Consider the following 18,828-nt stretch of genomic DNA (forward strand, 5'->3'; position numbering starts at 1 on the left):
GTTACGTTGAAAATCGAACTTATCGCCGATTGATATAAAGTTCAGTATCAATATTTGGTTAATCGAAAACACCTTGGTAAAAGTATGTAGCAGAAACCAAATGTCAGAATGACGGGCAATCAGTGCGAATGCCCCCCATAAGCGATGTTATAAAACACTAGAAATCAAAGTCATTCATAGACCCATCTATGGAAGGATGCATACGAAAATTCAATTGAAATCTAAGAATTATTTTTAAAGTTATACTGCAGAACCCAAAGTCAGCAGGCAGTTTTTGGGGTGGGGGGAGCTTGTATTTTGGGGTAGGAGTTGGAAATATGTCGTATAAATGTCGTGGAATACTGGAAATCAAACTCATTCGATGTCTCACCAATACAGAAATGCATACAAAAAGTAGTTAAGTCAAATAATTTGGGCGGAAGATATATGAAGAAAGCTAAGTTTAGGAGATAAGGAGTCGGGGCTATTAGTCCTGTAAAAGATGAAAGAGAAGGCTGGAAATGTAGAGGTCTCGTCAAGTCTGCTTACACTGACTGTATAAAAGGAAACAATTATCATGTGTTGTAGAAACATAATTGTTGACAGACTGGTATATGGAAAGATGAAGGCGTGGACTGAGCTCAGCAAATCGAACGACTTCCTCCAAATTAAAAGGAACCATGGAAGTGACAGCATCCCGCCCGAAGCTATCAAACGTGTGAAACCAGCATTGCTTCAACCACTGAAGCTACTTTGCCTCTGCTGGGATGAAGGAGCAGTCCCCCATGTCATGCGCGACGCCACAATTGTGACCCTTTAAATAAACAATGGCGACCGCAGTGACTGTAATAATTACAGAGGGATCTCGGTCCTTAGCATCGTTGGTAAAGTGTATGCCCGTATCATACTCAACAGGCTGCAGTTGCTGGCGGACCGTGTGTACCCGGAATTCCAGTGCGACTTCAGAGCCGGCACGTCGAAGACGGACATGATCTTCTCCCTACGACAATTCCAAGAGAAGAGCAGAGAGCAAGGTCAACCACTCTACATGATACTCATCGACCTCACCAAGGCCTTTGATTTGGTCAGCAGGAAGGGCCTTTTTGAACTTCTCAGTAAGATCGGTTGCCCCCAATACTCCGCAGCATGATAATGTATTTCCATGCAGATATGAAGGGAATATTCCTGTATGATGGATCCTCCTCAACCTCCTTTCCAATTAACAGCCTTCGACGAGTCCACTGATGACGTATATCTACACATGAGGTCTAACGGGAGGCTGTTAAACCTGGCACGATTGCGCTCAAAGACCAAAGTGAGGGCTGTGCTCATCAGGGAGATGATTTTTGCAGATGATGCAGCTTTTGTGACCCACACCAAGGAAGCCCTCCAGAAACTGGGAGACTGTTTCGCTGATGCCTGCATGGAGTTTGGTCTCACCATCTGCCTGGAAAAGACAAATGTCAGCGTGCAAGATACCACCCTTGTCCCCTCCATCACAATCGACGGTGTCACCCTGGAAGCAGTCATCAACTTTACCTACCTGGGGTCAACCATCAGCAACACTCTCTCGCTTGATATGGAGCTGGACAGAAGGCATGGAAAGGCAAACACCATCATGACACGACTAACGAAGCGGGTGTGGGAAAACAAAGGTCCACGTATACCAGGCCTGCGTTCCCAGCACCTTTCTATATGGAAGTGATACCTGGAGTACCTACATGAGACAAAAGCGTGGGCTCAACTCCTTCCATATAAGGGGCCTAAAACACATCCTCAAAATCAGCTGGCAAGACCGTGTTCCACACAGCGAGATCCTGCAGCGTGCAAGTATCCCCCAGCATATAGTCCCTGCTGAGCAAACGCCGCCTTCGATGGCTGGGACACGTCCGACGCATGGAGGTTGGAAGGCTGCCAAAGAACATTCCACTGGCACGAAAAGAGTCGGCCGCCCCTCACTCCGTTTCAAGGATGTGTGCAAGAAGGACATGAAGGCATGCGACATTTCACACGATGGCTGGGAAGTGCTAGCCGAGGACCGAGGCACCTGGAGACTGACGGTAAACAAGGGCATATCAGTCGCTGATGCGAGGAGAGGCCAGTTGGCGGCAGTGAAACGTGAGAGAAAGAAGAACGCGGAAGCAACCACAATAACTCAGAATTCCCAGTATGTCTGCACCAACTGCAATAGGGACTGTCACTCGCGTATGGCCTGCACAGCCACAGCAGACGATGCAAACACCCCAGAGACAGACAAAACCCCAAGGGCGCTATTCGCATGATCTCTCGAGACTGAGTCGCCAATGATGATGATGGACTGAGAAACACACACATGATAGCTAAAGTGCTCCATCTAATTCATTAAGCGCGATCTTAGCAAGTATTGTCTTGGTACGAAATATGTCAAACGTTAAGGCAAGCCAGTGCATTGGACTACATCATAGAAATGGATATTTAAAATATATTGAAATCAGAACACGCAATTCAGCGTTTCCTTAGAAGATGAAATGTGATGGAATTGGAAGATAGTGTCCTTTAAAGTATTTTCAAGACATTCCGAACTGATCAGTTTCAAATATATCTAAAAAGGCTACTTCTTGAAATTTGATTTCGGGGATTGAATGCATACCTCTGCGGAACACAATCACATACAAACTAGCCTTGTTCGTTACATAATATGGGAAACATTATCTTCCGAAATAGTCCTATAGTCAGTACGTAAAGCTTTTTGTTCTCTCTCTCAATCAACGTGTCCATATTGTACAACTTCTGTGAGGGATGATTTAACAGATTAGACTAAAATATTAATTAAATTACAGTTATACTTAATGTTTATCTTTAGGCAATACTAATAATGATAATGAAGACTTTGTATAGCGCCTAATCTTTCCATATAACAGTCTGTCAACAATTGTGTTTCTACAACACAGGATAATTGATTCCTTTTATACATGTATGCAAATGTGGTCTGTCAGACCATACCCGCTGTCGAAAACATTGACCTTGCCAAAACTACGCGAAAATTGCATTAGGTATACAATATACACAAGGTTTAGAATACTTAAGTGGCCATACACAGAACCGTATTTATCTGATATTGACAATATATACTTATCTTTGCATGGTTAAAAATTAAACATAATTTGTAACTCTAATAAGCTATCCTATTACCCAATCGTCTCTTATAAATGTACTGATTTCACGATGCAGCCTGTCTACTTACATGATCTTCAAATATTGTCGCGGCCTTCTTACTCTTTTGATGTGAAACGTAATCGAATATCATTACCGGCCTTTTCCCTACAAAGATTGTTTGCAACACATTATGGTCTGACCTATTAGGTGAATTTAGGCCACAACATCTAGGGTCACGTATCCAAGCACTGTGAGAAAAGTCTAGGTTATGTTGTAAACGCTGCAGTTATGGCTTGAGTGTCGGCATCAAATACACGAATTATGATTTAACTGTAAAAGGTAAGTTATGTATCTCTTCACACTCATTTGCCGTCCTCTTAGACGTTCTAGGAGCAGTGAATATACCATAGACTCTCTTCCGGCTTATTTTAATGAAACGGTTCCTGGTTTTGTGGAAACTTCATGTCTCGAATAATCAAGCAGGTATTTGTCCTTTAGGTACTATAGACTGCAATGTTGATGATGATATCCCAGAGTCTCCACAAAGAAGCACATACTTTTTTTTCAGCGACTGGATAATTTGTTGAATTCTACTGGCTTCAGTTTGATCTTGAAAGTATAAGTGTTTAAAGAGAAAATTGGAAATTATACCTGTTGCAAGCAATCATATATTTTGCTTCGTATTCCGCGGTTACTTTTTACATTTAGCCACGTCTTTTGAACGTATTCCGCAGGTAAATTGAGCGAATTCCACACTCTATGGTCTTGTATGCAATAATACGTTTATCCTCTATAATACTACACTCTAATTGATCAACCAAAAATTACCCACCAACGTAAAGTTGTTTGCACGTCTTACCGACGTTAACTATAGACAACAATGACGTCAGCGCTCATGAAGTAATTTATTCGAGTCTACTATGCCATTTCGAGTTCTCGGGTCCAACATGTTATTTACTAAGAACAATCAGTAATCCAGTGAATGACTTGGTGACTATATAAAATGGCATAGCTTCACAAGGCTGCCAGATATAATCCATTTCCAACATTTTTGCAAATTAGGGCATCTTTTACTTACACCATTAGTAACAGTTAGTGCGCCCGTCGCCTTTAGATCGAACTAGGTTTGAGCGCTGTGTATAGACATTAACGCAAAGATCTTCTTTACCTATCCTTGACCTAAACGTATTATTACATGCATCTACCTTTAATGTACTGACCATATTCGATTTTAGATCATAAAATAAACTTTGTGATATATTTTAATTTATTTTAAAATAACTGATCTAAAATTTTCAATTTGTAACGTCACACAATGAATCAAATATATAAATGAAAAAATAAATTATTAGTTAACAGTACCTCAAATATTTTCAAATCCATCCAGCTATCGTAAGGATTTAAAGAGAGTTTACTTCGAAACATGATTGGTGGGAAATATATCATTTTTGTTATGGTTCATAAAATAATGATAACGTTGAATAAACTTGTGCATTGTTTCTCAAAGATAAATTAACTTAACAAAATACAAGACACATGACGTTTCAACATGGATCATGAAATTAAAAGAAGCCCCATCAAGTAACACTTGTAACCATTTAACGGAAATTATGGTCAAAACGTACCATTTTCAAATGTACCCTAATTGGTCAAAACGAACTACAATTTTGGTAAATATGTAGCCACGTGATGACAAAAAGTTTACCCTTACTGAAACGTACCATAATTTAAATGTACCCTTTAAAATATACACCAATAACGTCCTTTACACAATTACAAAGAAGACCAACCTGTTGTGAGAAACCTTATCAGATGTTATCTAAATTTAATTTTCTTCGCTCTTCTTGAAAAGCGTCCAGCTAGAGAATGATGACCACCTCTGTTGATATCAATCAATCAATCTATCTATTTATCTCTGTGTTCTGTTTTCTGTGGCAAGATTCATATGATCTTTGATTCAGTCTTTTCTTACTGCTACTACCACTACTACTACTGATGCTGACTTCTAACAATAACTTCGCACTGATTGGTTCGTATTTTTTCTGTTTTGTTGTAATATACGACCATTACGGTATCCTTGTGGCCAGAAACTTGTTTATTAAAATATCATGAACTACATAATAAAGGACAGCTAAATTATTGTCATGTAACAATAGCATATAGCAAGAAAGGCTAACTGGAAAACAAGCAAAACGTGGATATCGGTCTCCTGGGCAAAAATACGTAAATGACAATAATTTGATCAGCAATGTACATACGTTTTCCAAACAAGGGGAACTGCCTGTTCATTATCGTTATTAGCGTTCTGCTTCTGCTAATTATTACTAATATTCATTACCTAACACATAGCATTCACAGTTATGTGACACGTGGCTACACGAAGACTTAGACATTAATTAATATCCAAGAATGTCACTGTTTAAAATTTACACAAAACCAGCAACGTAGATCTTTGTAATGACTACAGGCAGATATTATTTTTTTTTCATCTAGAAGAGCATCACTTTGACTCGATTAATTCATGCACAATAATTTGTCTTTAAATGACACATATGTATCTAACTGAATATACAGATAATTCGATGTGACACAATACATGATAACCACAAAATAAAAACGGTTTAGATCAGCAAAGGAAAAAAAAAGAAGATACCACAACCAATGAATATTAGATATATCAAGCGTAAGCCCAACATCCCATCTGTAAGAAGATAACCAAGTGGGATTTCGGATTTACAACAGAACACTTTTGATAGTGATACAAATCAAATGTTTAATAACGAACGACTTGAATGAGCAATCAATTATGATATGTGCATGTATATGATTCAAATGTTGCATCAATTTACATAAAACTCACGGACCTAATAATGAAAATAAATGACCTTACACAGTACAGGGACAAGGGGTAAATAATTTACTGTGATTTCACAACGAAAAGATTGATGTATTTTACTCAAACAGTAAAACAAATGTAGTGAAATTATGTAACAAAAGAGACATATATACCAATTATCTTTACAGCCCCAAAACACGCTGGTTTTTTTACGAAACCCCAATATTAGCACACAGATAATTTGATTAAATGTATGGAGCTACACACTCCGTCACCAGCATACTCCGCTACCAGTCACACTGGCCAATAAAGCTGCTAGTATTCCAGGTTGACCAATCAAGCAGTCAGCGCCCACCGATCTCGGTCTGCAGAGCTCGATCACCTGCTACTCGACCAGCAACACTTTACTCATTTATACCGCTGATATGGTTCAGCCTCATAGCTGCTACGGTCAACGTCATGGCTAGTTCTGCAAATGGTACCACGTTGACTTCGATCACTCCGATAACTCGGATCGCTCCGGTCTGTCGGGTCATTCTGATCATTCTGATCACTCTGGTATGCAAGTCCTTAAAGTTAACTGCTCACTGACAAGACGTTCCGTAATGTGAATATTTATTAATACGGTGAGGCATTTATACAAAGACGAAGTCGTCATCCATTGTCTTTGCGCTGGAAGCAATCTTTTTTTTGTATTGAAAGCACTTCGCACGTGCGGCATGGGATGAACCGAACTCACTATTTCAAACTATTGTACAATATACATAAATCACCCTCGGGTATCGGTGTACACAAGAAACGAAACCCGAGTACATGTATTTTAGAAATAAAACGATTTATTCAATTCTGTGATAACATCCTCTGTCCATATACCAATAATTTATCACCATTCTGTGCATATAAGCTATATTAAGAGTAACCTCCATGCCACGTGCCTTCTATGGTATTTTTTCTGACACCGGAGAAGGGCGGAAAATTTAAATTATACATAGCTCCGACCCGCCAGTCAGCAATGCCAACGGTCTATGTTTATTACAGACTCAAGGTGAAAGGTATAAACATTTAATAAATATCAACGTATTCAACTATTTTATCTACAATGTCTCAAATAATGCTTTCGACAAATACAAACAGTGACCTATTCCGTTGGCAATTACTATCCTCATATGAAAATACAGTCTTCATAGAGTGGGTATCCCTTCGTCTTTGATTCTATTACTAATCTGTCCTCCTCTCGTTTTTCTCCTCTTACTTCCTGTACCCTTGACTGTGTGCTCTATTTGCATTTCCGGAACTCTTTTCCACGCTTCCTTCCGGTACTACGTCTCACTGGTACGTCTGGTACCCTCGACTCCGTGTTCTTCTTGCACTTCTGGAACTCTCTTTCACACTTCCTTCCGGTACTACACCTCCATCCAACTGCTTACGCCACGATGGACCTCCCTCATGGTCTCAACACGTCTTCCTCCTTTCCGATTCTCGGGTGTTGCCTCTCGCTCCCACCTGGAAAGCTTCCTGTGAAATTAGAAGGGACGTATAATCTGTTCTCCTTGCTCTAATCTCAGGCGAATTAACCGCACTCTCACAGACCTTTCATCAGAATAATGGCGAATAAATTGTCAGGTCAACTCACACTCACACATAGATATCCCATACACGCTTAGTTTTACAATAATTGTGCTATAACACTGACAATATTATCAACAACGTCTGATACATGCATACACATACCTAATTGTTAACTTCTTGGCATAGTAAACTCTCATGATTAACAACAATTTTACGCATACGAATTATAACGACACATAACATACGCAAGTGCCTAATGATATGCGCACAGATTCAACAATGACTAACTCTGCATAATTCATTAATAAATTCAGTCATGCATTACATTGCGACGTAGTAAATTACACAATCCAATCATCTACATACGTTAATCTTGCAGGTTAATACTACGATATACATTGAAGACCCCATTTCTAAAAATAAAAAGGTACGTAATAATGCATCAATCCTACAACCTTCGTTAGGAGTGTGAGGCAAATTCGAGTGAAGATATGTTAACTCAGAAGTCTTTACTTTCAAATCCAAAATAGAATTTCGCAAGAATTCCTTCGCGCCATTTTACGAGTGAGCAATTTATGCTCTCAGAGATCTACCGGCTGTCAGCTCGTTGCGATCTTCGGTATTAATTTTTCTTAATTAATATAGCTTGCTCCGATTGAAAAACGGTTATATTTCATCTTGTGAGTGAAGGACCCAAGTATATTTACTCGTTTTCACCAGCTTGATGTAATATATCTGCTGTTCACTCGGATCAAGGTAATGTTCTCTGTAAGTTATCCATACTATTCACTTTTGCTTTGCTTAAAGCAGGCAGAAGAAATACTATAATCTCAGTAAGTAGCAAGTCTGTTTTAACTTAAAGAAGACATAATTATAATTCAATGTACAACGTTCACGCACATTAAATGACTTCCGACAATTTAAAATTGTATAGATCAAAAAGAAAATAAAAAGAAAACATCGCACAGAATAACTGCATTCGATGAGTATTTCAACGCTAGCAAACTATTTTGACAATCCAACTTAAATTTGTTTTCGAAAGTGATATAAATTTCAGGAAACATTTCTTTTGAATACAAGTGATCAAAGCTATAAAACACGGTTCTTTTTTTATCTATACATTTAGACCAAATAATCTTGCAAGCTTGTCTATAATTTAATTAGGTGCAGACAGACGTTAAGATTTACTGAAAAAATATATGTGAAAAATGTGCAAAAATTAGATATTGCCGAATGCCTCAGTATGTTCGATGATGGTATATTGTGCGTTTGAGAAATAGTATTTTGCAAGAAACTATAAATTTGGGAGTAAGATGGGATCAAGGATACAATTTGTATTTTGGATTATAGGCTCATATTCAAGTGCAGTCATTTCCATAACTTGTCACATGACTTATCAAATCTCAAATGACGACATCGGAAGTCCAGTAGTCGCGTGGTATCAGCAACAAACTTCTTTATAATGTTGTTGTACAGAAATTCAATTATATCAAATGAAAGTCAGATACTTTTTGTAAAAGCTAGCAATCTGGCCAATGTGATTTATCAAGCAGAGAGAACTTGTCAACGTTGTAGTCACGTGATACAACACAACTCCAGAAGTTTTTTTCATAACATGTAAATTTGGAGAATATTATGTTCTTTCGTTTTTTGTATTTTTGTTACAATCAGTATACGATTTTCATTTAATATTTTGTTTGTTCTACAACATTTGAAAATGTGGGTTGTTAGATTTGTGTACTCATGCGACTAGCAATGCAAGTCGCAAGTACCAGGTCACACCAACGACGTAGTTTTATCTTGTCTTTAAGCAGAGCAAAGACATAACTATTTTATTATTCACAATTTCTAAGAAAATAAGTAATTTTCATATTGATTTAGTGCATGTATCACTCGGTCTAACAACGTTTAAAGTTTGCAAGGCCATCCGATAAGCGGCTATGCTTCGCCACCACCATGTCGGCCTCTTGTGATGTTAGACTGGTTTTCATACCTTCCATGTAAGGAAAGATACGGATATCAAGCTGAATTTGAAAATAAAAGTCTACTAGACGAAGCTAATCCACTGGGCCTTTGGATTGACTAGCATATATGTTTATTGCAAGCAACCAAATGATCCATACTGCACCCTCCGAATATTCTGATTAGAACTTGATTTAACTCACGATGAGTTTAGTTACGACTCAATTACGTGATTGTTTCGGGCGTCAAGTGGTGGCAGAAATTCCCGGGTTTTTCCCTACTTTTATCAATATTTGCAAAATTCAACGACTTTTCATTTCTCCCGACTTTTTCCCGGTAGCGAGGGAACCTTGTGTGAAATACCAATACATAGGTTAGAGATTGTTTTGACTAGCAATTTGCATGGAACAAATAAACTTCATATAAAGACACTGTTTTCCAATCGTTTTGAAATTGCGCCGTTATCAATTTTTGTGTGAATATATATATATATATATATATATATATATATATATATATATATATATATATATATATATATATATATAATTTGTTTTATCACATCTTTTAATTATGTATAAACTCAAAACATGAAGTACGTTTTATAATAAAACACTGATAAAAGAAAGAAAATATACAAAGAACTAATTTTGTAATCAGAAGGTAATAAAAGAAGAATATATTCGTCGAAATGTACCTCATCCAGCTGACGGATGTACTCCTCGTCATCAAAACCAGATAGTTCCATATGATCGATCTCATTTCTCGGCTGAGAGCCACCCAGATCGGACATAGTCCTTAAAATGTATGAAAATGTGTATATACCATAAGGTTAGAAGCTATCCATAATAATACCTCAAAGTTAGATATAGCTACTTTCATAGAAAATCTAATAATTATTAAATACCCCTCTCTCGACCATCCTCGACCCCATTATACCTCTCCCCCATTTCAGGACCCAGACCGTAAAATGTTGGTCATTATATATACACAAAATATCACTGCAGCTGATATATTTGACCTTTTACCCTTCGGACTGATGATTGGATGGACGTATTGAGAGACTGATCTATAGTGTGAAGTAAGAATGGATCAGCAGACGTAGAAACAAAAAAGATGAATTGGGACATTCGGCCTATTTATCTGGTGTTATTTTAAGTAAGTGGAAAGTACAAATAGGTCCCATAGCATGTACGCTGTTTTAAAATGTTGCCAACTAAATACATTTAGCTTTAGAAAGATAGGAACGTGTCTATTCCCATTAGTAGAAGGCGTTTGCTGATTTTCTTATACAGTTATAAAACGTGTCCTTTTGTCTACTGAAGTTCGTTGATCACAGTAAAATGACAGAAAAGTACTTAGTTACAGACAATTTCAAATGACTGACGTAATGTTTGCTACTAATGGAATTTCTTTAATGGCAACCTAGCAAATGTCTCCAAATTAAAAATTATAAAGTTTTCACTTTAATAAGAACAGGTCACTGCCGCACCTAAAGTAGGGAAAGAATAGCATGTCATGACAAATGACTGTATGAGAATTAGGAACGGCATGCATGCATTCATAGCGGAAATTAATTAAAGCAAAGAAAGACTGGAGCTCTGTAAGAATACACACAATTTGCCGTTCCTAATGAACATCATATTTTTTTCGGAATCAATCGCCACGTACTGCATCTCACATGAATATGAAAAAGGTATTTCATTTTGTTTTGTTGGTGGTGAAATGTCACTGTACATTTTTAGTCGTAACTCTTCCAGCGATCGACGGAGCAAACGGTAGGGTTAGCTTATTTTTATACCGTCTGTGTCCATTGATGTGTGAACAAAATATTCTTTCAACAGCTATTATTATCATTATGTCCACACATGTATGATCCCATTCCCTGTCATATCAAAGAACATAAGAAAAGTTACATTAATTTCACACACTGTTCATTTACAGACAAATTAAACTACTTTTTTTTCTCGTTCTTTTCTTTTTATAAGGCTATTACGATTGACATAAATGATGTCACATCGGTACCCAAGTGAACAGCAAAATATATGGAAAGTGTGAAGTGGAGTCATGAAAAAAAATGAAGCACATTTTCATAAATCTTGTATTATGCTGACAGAAGAAAAAACGTTTAGTTAGTATTTGAAACTATTAAAAAGGTAGGAAAACTGTACTGGGGAGGATAAATTTATGCGATGTTATCTCGGAAAGACATTAAGTATCGAATTGTGTCACGATACGTTAAAGCCGAATGAGTCACGTGACCATGTTAAGTATTGCGTGAAACGATGTGTAACGTTTAAGCGTATCTTTCTGTCAATAGTTGACCGCAGGTGTGAATATCATACGGGTAGTTTATATATACACGTCAACTGTGTGTATTTCAGCTGTGCAGCTATCAGTACGCAAATACGCAGCCACGTTCACACAAATCACGTGGAAAAATGAGAACAAAAATATTATAAAGCATAATCCCCAAGATATATGATCTCTCTTTAACCAGCTCTAGACCATTATATACAATTAACCCGTTATATTGTCCAGACCTCGTTAGGGAGGCCCCGCAGACTCCCACCTATTACAGCGAGGGAAGTTGAGGGAGCCCTGGGTACATTCAAATTACCGTAGCTAAGCCAATGCACATAGCGCATTTTCCCCCGTAATGAACCTCTTGACTACTTGAAAAAATTCAGATATGTACCTTGATGATAATGGACCTGAAATGTATACATGTAGGTGAATTGTGGGGTGAAGCAAAGCGTTGACTGACATATATACCCTTCACATCCTACCTTTAATGTAATCTTACCTGAGCTTCCTTTAGGTCAAATTGCTTTTTATGCCAATGTCAAGTTATTTCTTGGCATGTTTTCGGGTGGCACTGATACACTGGTTTCTATCGCCCGCCATTTTTAAACTCTATATATTCAGAGTATTGATCACAGGTGTAACAACGTTTGTATAGCAAATGACAAGTAATGGCTATGAATAGAAACACTGTTTGCAGCATAGAACGCGACATAGAGAAGTTTATAAGCCACCCGGCAAAATTATTATAAACATCGTTGTTTCGAAGAACAGCTATTAGCAATATAAAATAGCAATAGCGTTTGCCTAAATTAAAGAAATACACATATACAAAACCCCCCAAATAAACAAACGAAACAAAACAAAGCAATAACCAACAAAAAACAACAACAATAAAACAATCCCCCAACCCTAACCCCTCCGAAATAAAACAAAATATAACCAAATCAAAAGGAAGAAAGGAAAACTAATGCAAAGCAGCCAACACGTCTATCAGATGAGAGTCTTGTATCACACACACACACACGCGCGCGCGCGCGCGCACGATTTAAGATATTTGGTATCCCATACATTAAATCATGTGCACACACACATGCACGAGCAGCAGGGGGGGCGAATCCGACATTTTGTCCAAACGTCATTTGGCTTAATTGTTACTTTCTGCACTCAGCGGATCCGGTGTCGTCAGCGCCTGGTAAAAAAAAAACGACGTCGTCGTCGAGGGGATCGTCCGGACGTCATTTGGTTTAATTAACACCTTCTGCGCGCCGATCCCAGCGTCGTCAGCGTCCGGTAAACACAGCGACGACCGCGTCGATGTCATCGCCCCCCCCCCCCCCCCCCGCTGCTATGATCTTACAAACAGAGTGATCACTAACTCCTCCTCTTGTAGGTCAATTAGGTTATTTGACTGATCGGTAATTCTAAAATTAATTCTCGTTAAAAACCGATTATGGCATCGCATATAGACCGGATTAATCGGACTCTCAATGATCAAAAATCCCGGAGGGGCTGTTGGTGAAAACGAATAAAGGATATATCCCTGTTGAGCCTGATTTGATTGCTTGGTATCCACCTGGTAACTCCCTTCGATAACATCACACACCAGATTGATTGCTATCACCGATGCAATATTTACGTTGTATGGAGCAATATGCCTACCACCATCTCCGTTATCGTATCTGAGGATAGTTGATGGGGGGGGTGTCCGCGGGTGGATTCTTAGGCCATCCTAGTATGGTTCTTATTGAACTGTTATAAATATCAACCATATACCCCGGTGTGCTTATTTCAATCGTCGACGATAACGTCGGTTCATGAACCGTAATAGCGATTTTTGATTCTTTTCCTGTGATCGATTTTATCCTGCGTTGAAATTCTTTATTGATTTGTTCTATTTGGTATGACCCAGTTGGTATTGTAACCTCATTCCAGTCTGGGGTCCCATCGGGCTTATTTGTCCATGCAAAAACCAGCGAGTTATTAGGTTGTTGTCCGTTAAATGCGTCCGCTCGGATATTAGGCCAACTGTGATATACTCGCAATTTTGTCAGCGCTATTTCCTTCACTGGAACCGGCGACGGGAAGTTCACACTGAATTCTGGCTTCGTTGACGTTATCGATATCATATTTGTTTGTACCGGAGTGGTGTTCTCCGCGATCCGCTGAAGTAATTGAGACCCTTCGGGGTTCAGCGACATTATTATTATTCGTTGTTTTTAGTGTCTAATTTCAACAACCAGGTGGTTCCGGCTTCCAGTTGAAAATTCTCGATTTTTGACATCGCGGAGCTATACAACTGGACCATCGTGGAGAATTCAACATCGGATACGAACAAATTATCAATCGATAACGAGATCAACCCGGATAATTTCGAGTACGCGTCGGATACTATTTGATGTTTTACTGTATACTCGTCGAGTTTTTTCTGAAAACACGATGATATCTTTTTAGTGATTGCGTTGGCGACTCCAGCAATTGTTGTCATCGCGGAGATAGCGATTGGAACAGCGATCGGGGCTATCGTGGTCACCGTGGATAAAATAACACCGGCGCCAGCTACTATACCCGACACCGAGTACACGACCGCGTCGATGGTGGTTATTTTTCTGCGGTATTTTTTTATTTTTGCGCGGTATTGTTCGGAAAGCGTTTTCAAATTCGCGGAGAATTCTTTTGCGGTATCGAATCGATATTGATGTGACGTCGGTGATACCTCTGATTCAATTACCCTGGTGGTCATTTTATTCTAAAAGAGCTAGTGTTTTTAATTACTTAGATTCGCTACAAATTCCACATACCATGTGATGTTTGCCCGGGCTAAATTTCCATCAACGGCATAAATTGTAAACTGTTCAGTTGCGTTCTTGTCTATAATTGTTGATATTGTATTGTTAAACCCGGATGAACTCGACGATAATATATTAAACTGCATCATTGAAACCAGTGTCAATCGATAAATGCCCTTAACAGTTGCGGTAGTATTTACTGTATTCTGTGTAGGAGTCCAATCGAATGATCCATGCCGAATTGTGTATACTGTGTTGATGATGTTCTCATGAGGGATTTTTATTTTTTCGAATTGCTCTGCTACTCTCGGTAGTCCGTCTTTAATCGCTTCAACATCAGTTCCGATTATTTCTATTCTCCGCAAATTCGCGTCTATATTATTCTTGTTCGCTGCAACCCTAGTAATGAGTATATCTATTTCCTGTATATGCGCGTCCACATTTTTTTTTGTTCGCTGCAACCTTAGTAATGAGTGTATCTATTTCCCGTGTATGCGCGTCCACATCTTTTTTGTTCGCTGCAACCTTAGTAATGAGTGTATCTATTTCCCGTGTATGCGCGTCCACATTCCACATCTTTTTTGTTCGCTGCAACCTTAGTAATGAGTGTATCTATTTCCCGTGTATGCGCGTCCACATCTTTTTTGTTCGCTGCAACATCAGTTTTGACTGTTTCTATTCTCCATTCATGCGCGTCTATATTATTCTTGTTCGCCACAATATCAGTTTTGATCGTTCCTATTCTCTGTTCATGCACGTCTATACCTTTTTTATTCGCTACAATATCAGTTTTGATCGTTTCTATTTCCCCTGTATGCGCGTCTATATTTCTTTTGTTCGCTGCAACATCAAGTTCGATTGTTTCTATTTCCCCTGTATGCGCGTCTATATTCCTTTTGTTCGCTGCAACATCAGTTTTGATTGTTTTTATTTCCTGTCCATACACGTCTATATTTCTTTTGCTCGTTGCAACATCAGTTTTGATCGTTCCTATTTCCTCTCTATACACGTCTACACCCCTTTTGTTCGCTTCAATATCAGCTCTGATTGTCATTATGTCCTGTGTATGCGCGTCTATATTCCTTTTGTTCGCTACAATATCAGTTTTGATCGTTCCTATTTCCCCTGTATGCGAGTCTACATTATTTATGATCGTTGCAACATTAGCGCCGATTATTTCTATTTCCCGTTCATGCACGTCTACACTCCCTTTGTTCGCTGCAACATCAGTTTTGATTGTTTTTATTTCCTGTCCATACGCAGTGATATCATTTATAGTTGTTGTGATTTCATCCAGCTTGGCATTTTTTTTACCAAAGAATTTATCAAAGTTGTCATCGATCCTGTTAACATTTTTTCGTAACGTGTAAAATTGGCCCGACAGCGTTGTAAACTCCGAAATAGTATTTTTCATTGTTGCAAGATTCGGTTCGGTTACCGTCGGGGTCCCGAAAAAACTAGCGGTAGTGAGTTGTATATCGGTGACAGATTTTTTCACCTCGGTGACAGATTTTTTCACCTGCGCGTCAAGTTCGGTCACCGATCTATTCAACCTTATAAAACCGTCTTTGACTAATGTTATCGTCGACAGATGTTCACCCGGTTTGAGTCGTCCGTCGCTGGTATACAACGCGATAGTGCCCTCGGCGGCATCACGCTGTCGTATTAAAACGTCATCCAGCGACACATTACTGGATTTCAATTTACCCTGGCGGTCTTGAAATACAACTATTTCACCTGGGTCAACACTTGTTAAATTCAACGTATCAGCGATTTCATCCTCGATTAGTTTTTTTATGTCATCGGTGGCGGGCGTTTCCGTGGATCCTTTCAGCGCCGAAATAGGTCGTCCCCAAATATCAATCATCGTTATTGTAAAAAAAAACAGCGTTTCTAATTAACCCGCCGGGCCTCTACGACCCCACTAGTGTATTCGTTTACAACCACATGAGGTGGTTTTCGCGATGATGAAATCTCCGCGAGTACGTTCAATACTTCACGGCCGCATATCGGCGGGTCGCTTAACTGCTGTGTTGGCAGCGTGGAATAAAAAACCCGGGCTGAACACGTCCGGATATACCGCATAAACTCGTTCGGCGGGGCTAACCCGTATGAATCAAAATAGACGATCGCACGCGGATCAATCACGTACGCAACCCAATGAGTTCCCGCTCCGGAGGACCCATCGAGGTTAATTATGCCTGTTTCAATATTCCTTGGTGCCGCCGGCAATTGATCCCTCATAAAAACACCTCTGAAGTTTTTTATCGCTAGCGCGTTCGCGGCGTCTATTAAATCAAAATTAGACATAGGAGTCATTGACCCCCGGGTCAATAAACGGTTCCCGGTAGTCTTAGACCCTTTCCCGAGTACCATGAATACGGGGTTCCCGGTAGTCTTAGACCCTTTCCGGCTACGGGTCGTTTTTTTTATAGCCTTTCCCGGTTGCCTTTTTCAGTGCCATTCCCGCCGCGGTACCAACGGCCCCTAACGCAGCCGCCTTAGCCACTGCTGGGGCCGCCGCGGCAATCAACGCTGGAATCGCGGCTAACAGCTGAAATATCCCACCGGTCTTTTCCATGTCTTTGATCGCTGCGGCCGAGAAATCTACCTGAACACCCTTTCTGTTCTTCATCGCATTATTGAAATGTTTTATTTGACGCGCCGTCAACGATATCTTATGATTACCACCTGCCATCTGTGACGGCTTCAGCGTTATTGTGGTCCCGCATTGTTTAGCCGACTTTGATCGTAATTTCTTGACTTGACCATCAGTCAACTCTACACTGACGACACTATACGACATTTTATTGTAAACGTGTTTGTGCTTTCAATTACATGTTTTCCACTGGCGCATCAACGATTCTCATTCGTCCACCAACGCCTTCCAACAGCATTGATTTATCGCTGAGAATGACAGCAATAGCTCTATAATTAGCAATAGTGCCGCGAGTTACATTAGCTCGGAAGTGTATATCAACGACGGATTGTCTTGTTAAATCAAGATGTTCCAGCGAAAAGTAATAGATCGGATATAGTTCTCTGAAATCATATTGTGATATTTGCAAACCAGTGTCGACGTTTTGATCACGACCCATGTACGACAGCAATCGATGATACACACGTGCGATATGGTTTTGACCGTAATTAAGTTGTATATCCTCAGATGGTTCCTGCTGGCCGTTTATTCTCAGCGAGACGTCAGTAACGCCTAATCGATCAAATATCATATGGCTGGATAATTGATTATCAACTCTCGTCATATCCTGCAACGCAACAAATATATGACGCGGAGCCGAAATACCTTGTTGTGATGCCAGGTTCCATGTGAATATACCATTGATATTTGATTGCTTAGTATCTGTTGTTGTTGTTAGCCAACTTAGTAATGATTTTCCTCCCTGCTCCATGAAGGATAGCAATCGTGCCTCTGTGGTAATGGATGGAGTCAACACCGGCATCCACAATGACATTTTAGTTAAAACGACTTTACCAGGGTCATTATTTGGATTTGCAGTATCCGCTGAAATTCTCCAAATTGCATTTCTATCATCACCTTTTCGCACAAGTACCACGGTATGCTTTGCTCCGTAGATAACTTTTCGCACGTTCCTACAAAATCCAAATATATGATGCAGTGGAATCGCGCATGAGAAAGATCTACGCGGTCCTGTTAACATTGATATGCGTGTTACGGCTCCGATGTTGAAATTAGGATCGCTGTTTATAATCATATTCTCAACATCAGCATCAGCGTCACCAGCATTTTTTTTGGTCGTCTTACCACAAATTGCGAGTTTCCGGCAGTGTTTCTAGTATCCTTTGCAAACATCATAGATGGACCCGCTGATCTTGTGTAATCGTCGGAATATCTTGCTAGCCCGATTATTGTTGTAGCAACATCAACATCGCGTTCTATAGACTCGATCTCTCGCCCGTCAATGAGATATTTTGCGCTCTCAAACAGCGCCATTACGCCGTTATTGACTAAGCCAACTTTGGTACCATCTGGATACGGTGCTGGTACAGCAGGAGTATCGGCCTCTGTTACAAGTTCTCCTTCGATTTCAATAAACGCTTCACACGGTAAAAAGTATTTACTGGTATCATGGACTTGAAGTTCAATTCGCGATCGTATGTCGGGTTGTACTGCATGATAGGAATAAAATTGATAATTACGGACAGAATCATCCTTGTGCACTGGTGCGTCCATATCAAACGCCGGGTCAGCTGTTCGTTTAAACATTTTATTTA

General features: G+C 39.5%; 2 protein-coding genes and 1 long non-coding RNA gene across 4 annotated transcripts in view; 1 reads left to right on the top strand and 2 right to left on the bottom strand.

Annotated features, from left to right (window-relative positions):
- The window catches only part of LOC149779926 (rhomboid-related protein 2-like), a 164,131-nt gene that overhangs the window by 114,515 nt on the left and 30,788 nt on the right, over positions 1-18,828 (bottom strand). Inside the window, exon 1 of one of the 2 annotated variants that reach the window (XM_089936626.1) lies at positions 12,288-12,523. The exons of the other annotated variant lie outside the window; for it this stretch is intronic. The gene's annotated coding sequence lies outside the window, so the exon portion shown is untranslated. Of the gene's footprint in view, positions 1-12,287; positions 12,524-18,828 lie in introns of those variants that run through there. 2 annotated transcript variants of the gene reach the window in all.
- Positions 1-18,828, top strand: part of LOC149779927 (neuroendocrine convertase 2-like) — a 150,874-nt gene that overhangs the window by 37,706 nt on the left and 94,340 nt on the right. The window lies entirely within an intron of this gene.
- Positions 5,862-18,828, bottom strand: part of LOC149779929 (uncharacterized) — a 43,727-nt gene continuing 30,760 nt past the window's right edge. Inside the window, exons 2-3 of the long non-coding RNA XR_016414963.1 lie at positions 10,179-10,278; positions 5,862-7,465 (exon numbers count right to left, since the gene is read on the bottom strand). This is a non-coding gene — a long non-coding RNA (uncharacterized LOC149779929). The remainder of the gene's footprint in view (positions 7,466-10,178; positions 10,279-18,828) is intronic.

Source organism: Sinohyriopsis cumingii, chromosome 16, assembly GCF_028554795.1.
Source record: "Sinohyriopsis cumingii isolate HCF-2022 chromosome 16, ASM2855479v2, whole genome shotgun sequence".
NCBI lineage: Eukaryota > Metazoa > Mollusca > Bivalvia > Unionida > Unionidae > Sinohyriopsis > Sinohyriopsis cumingii.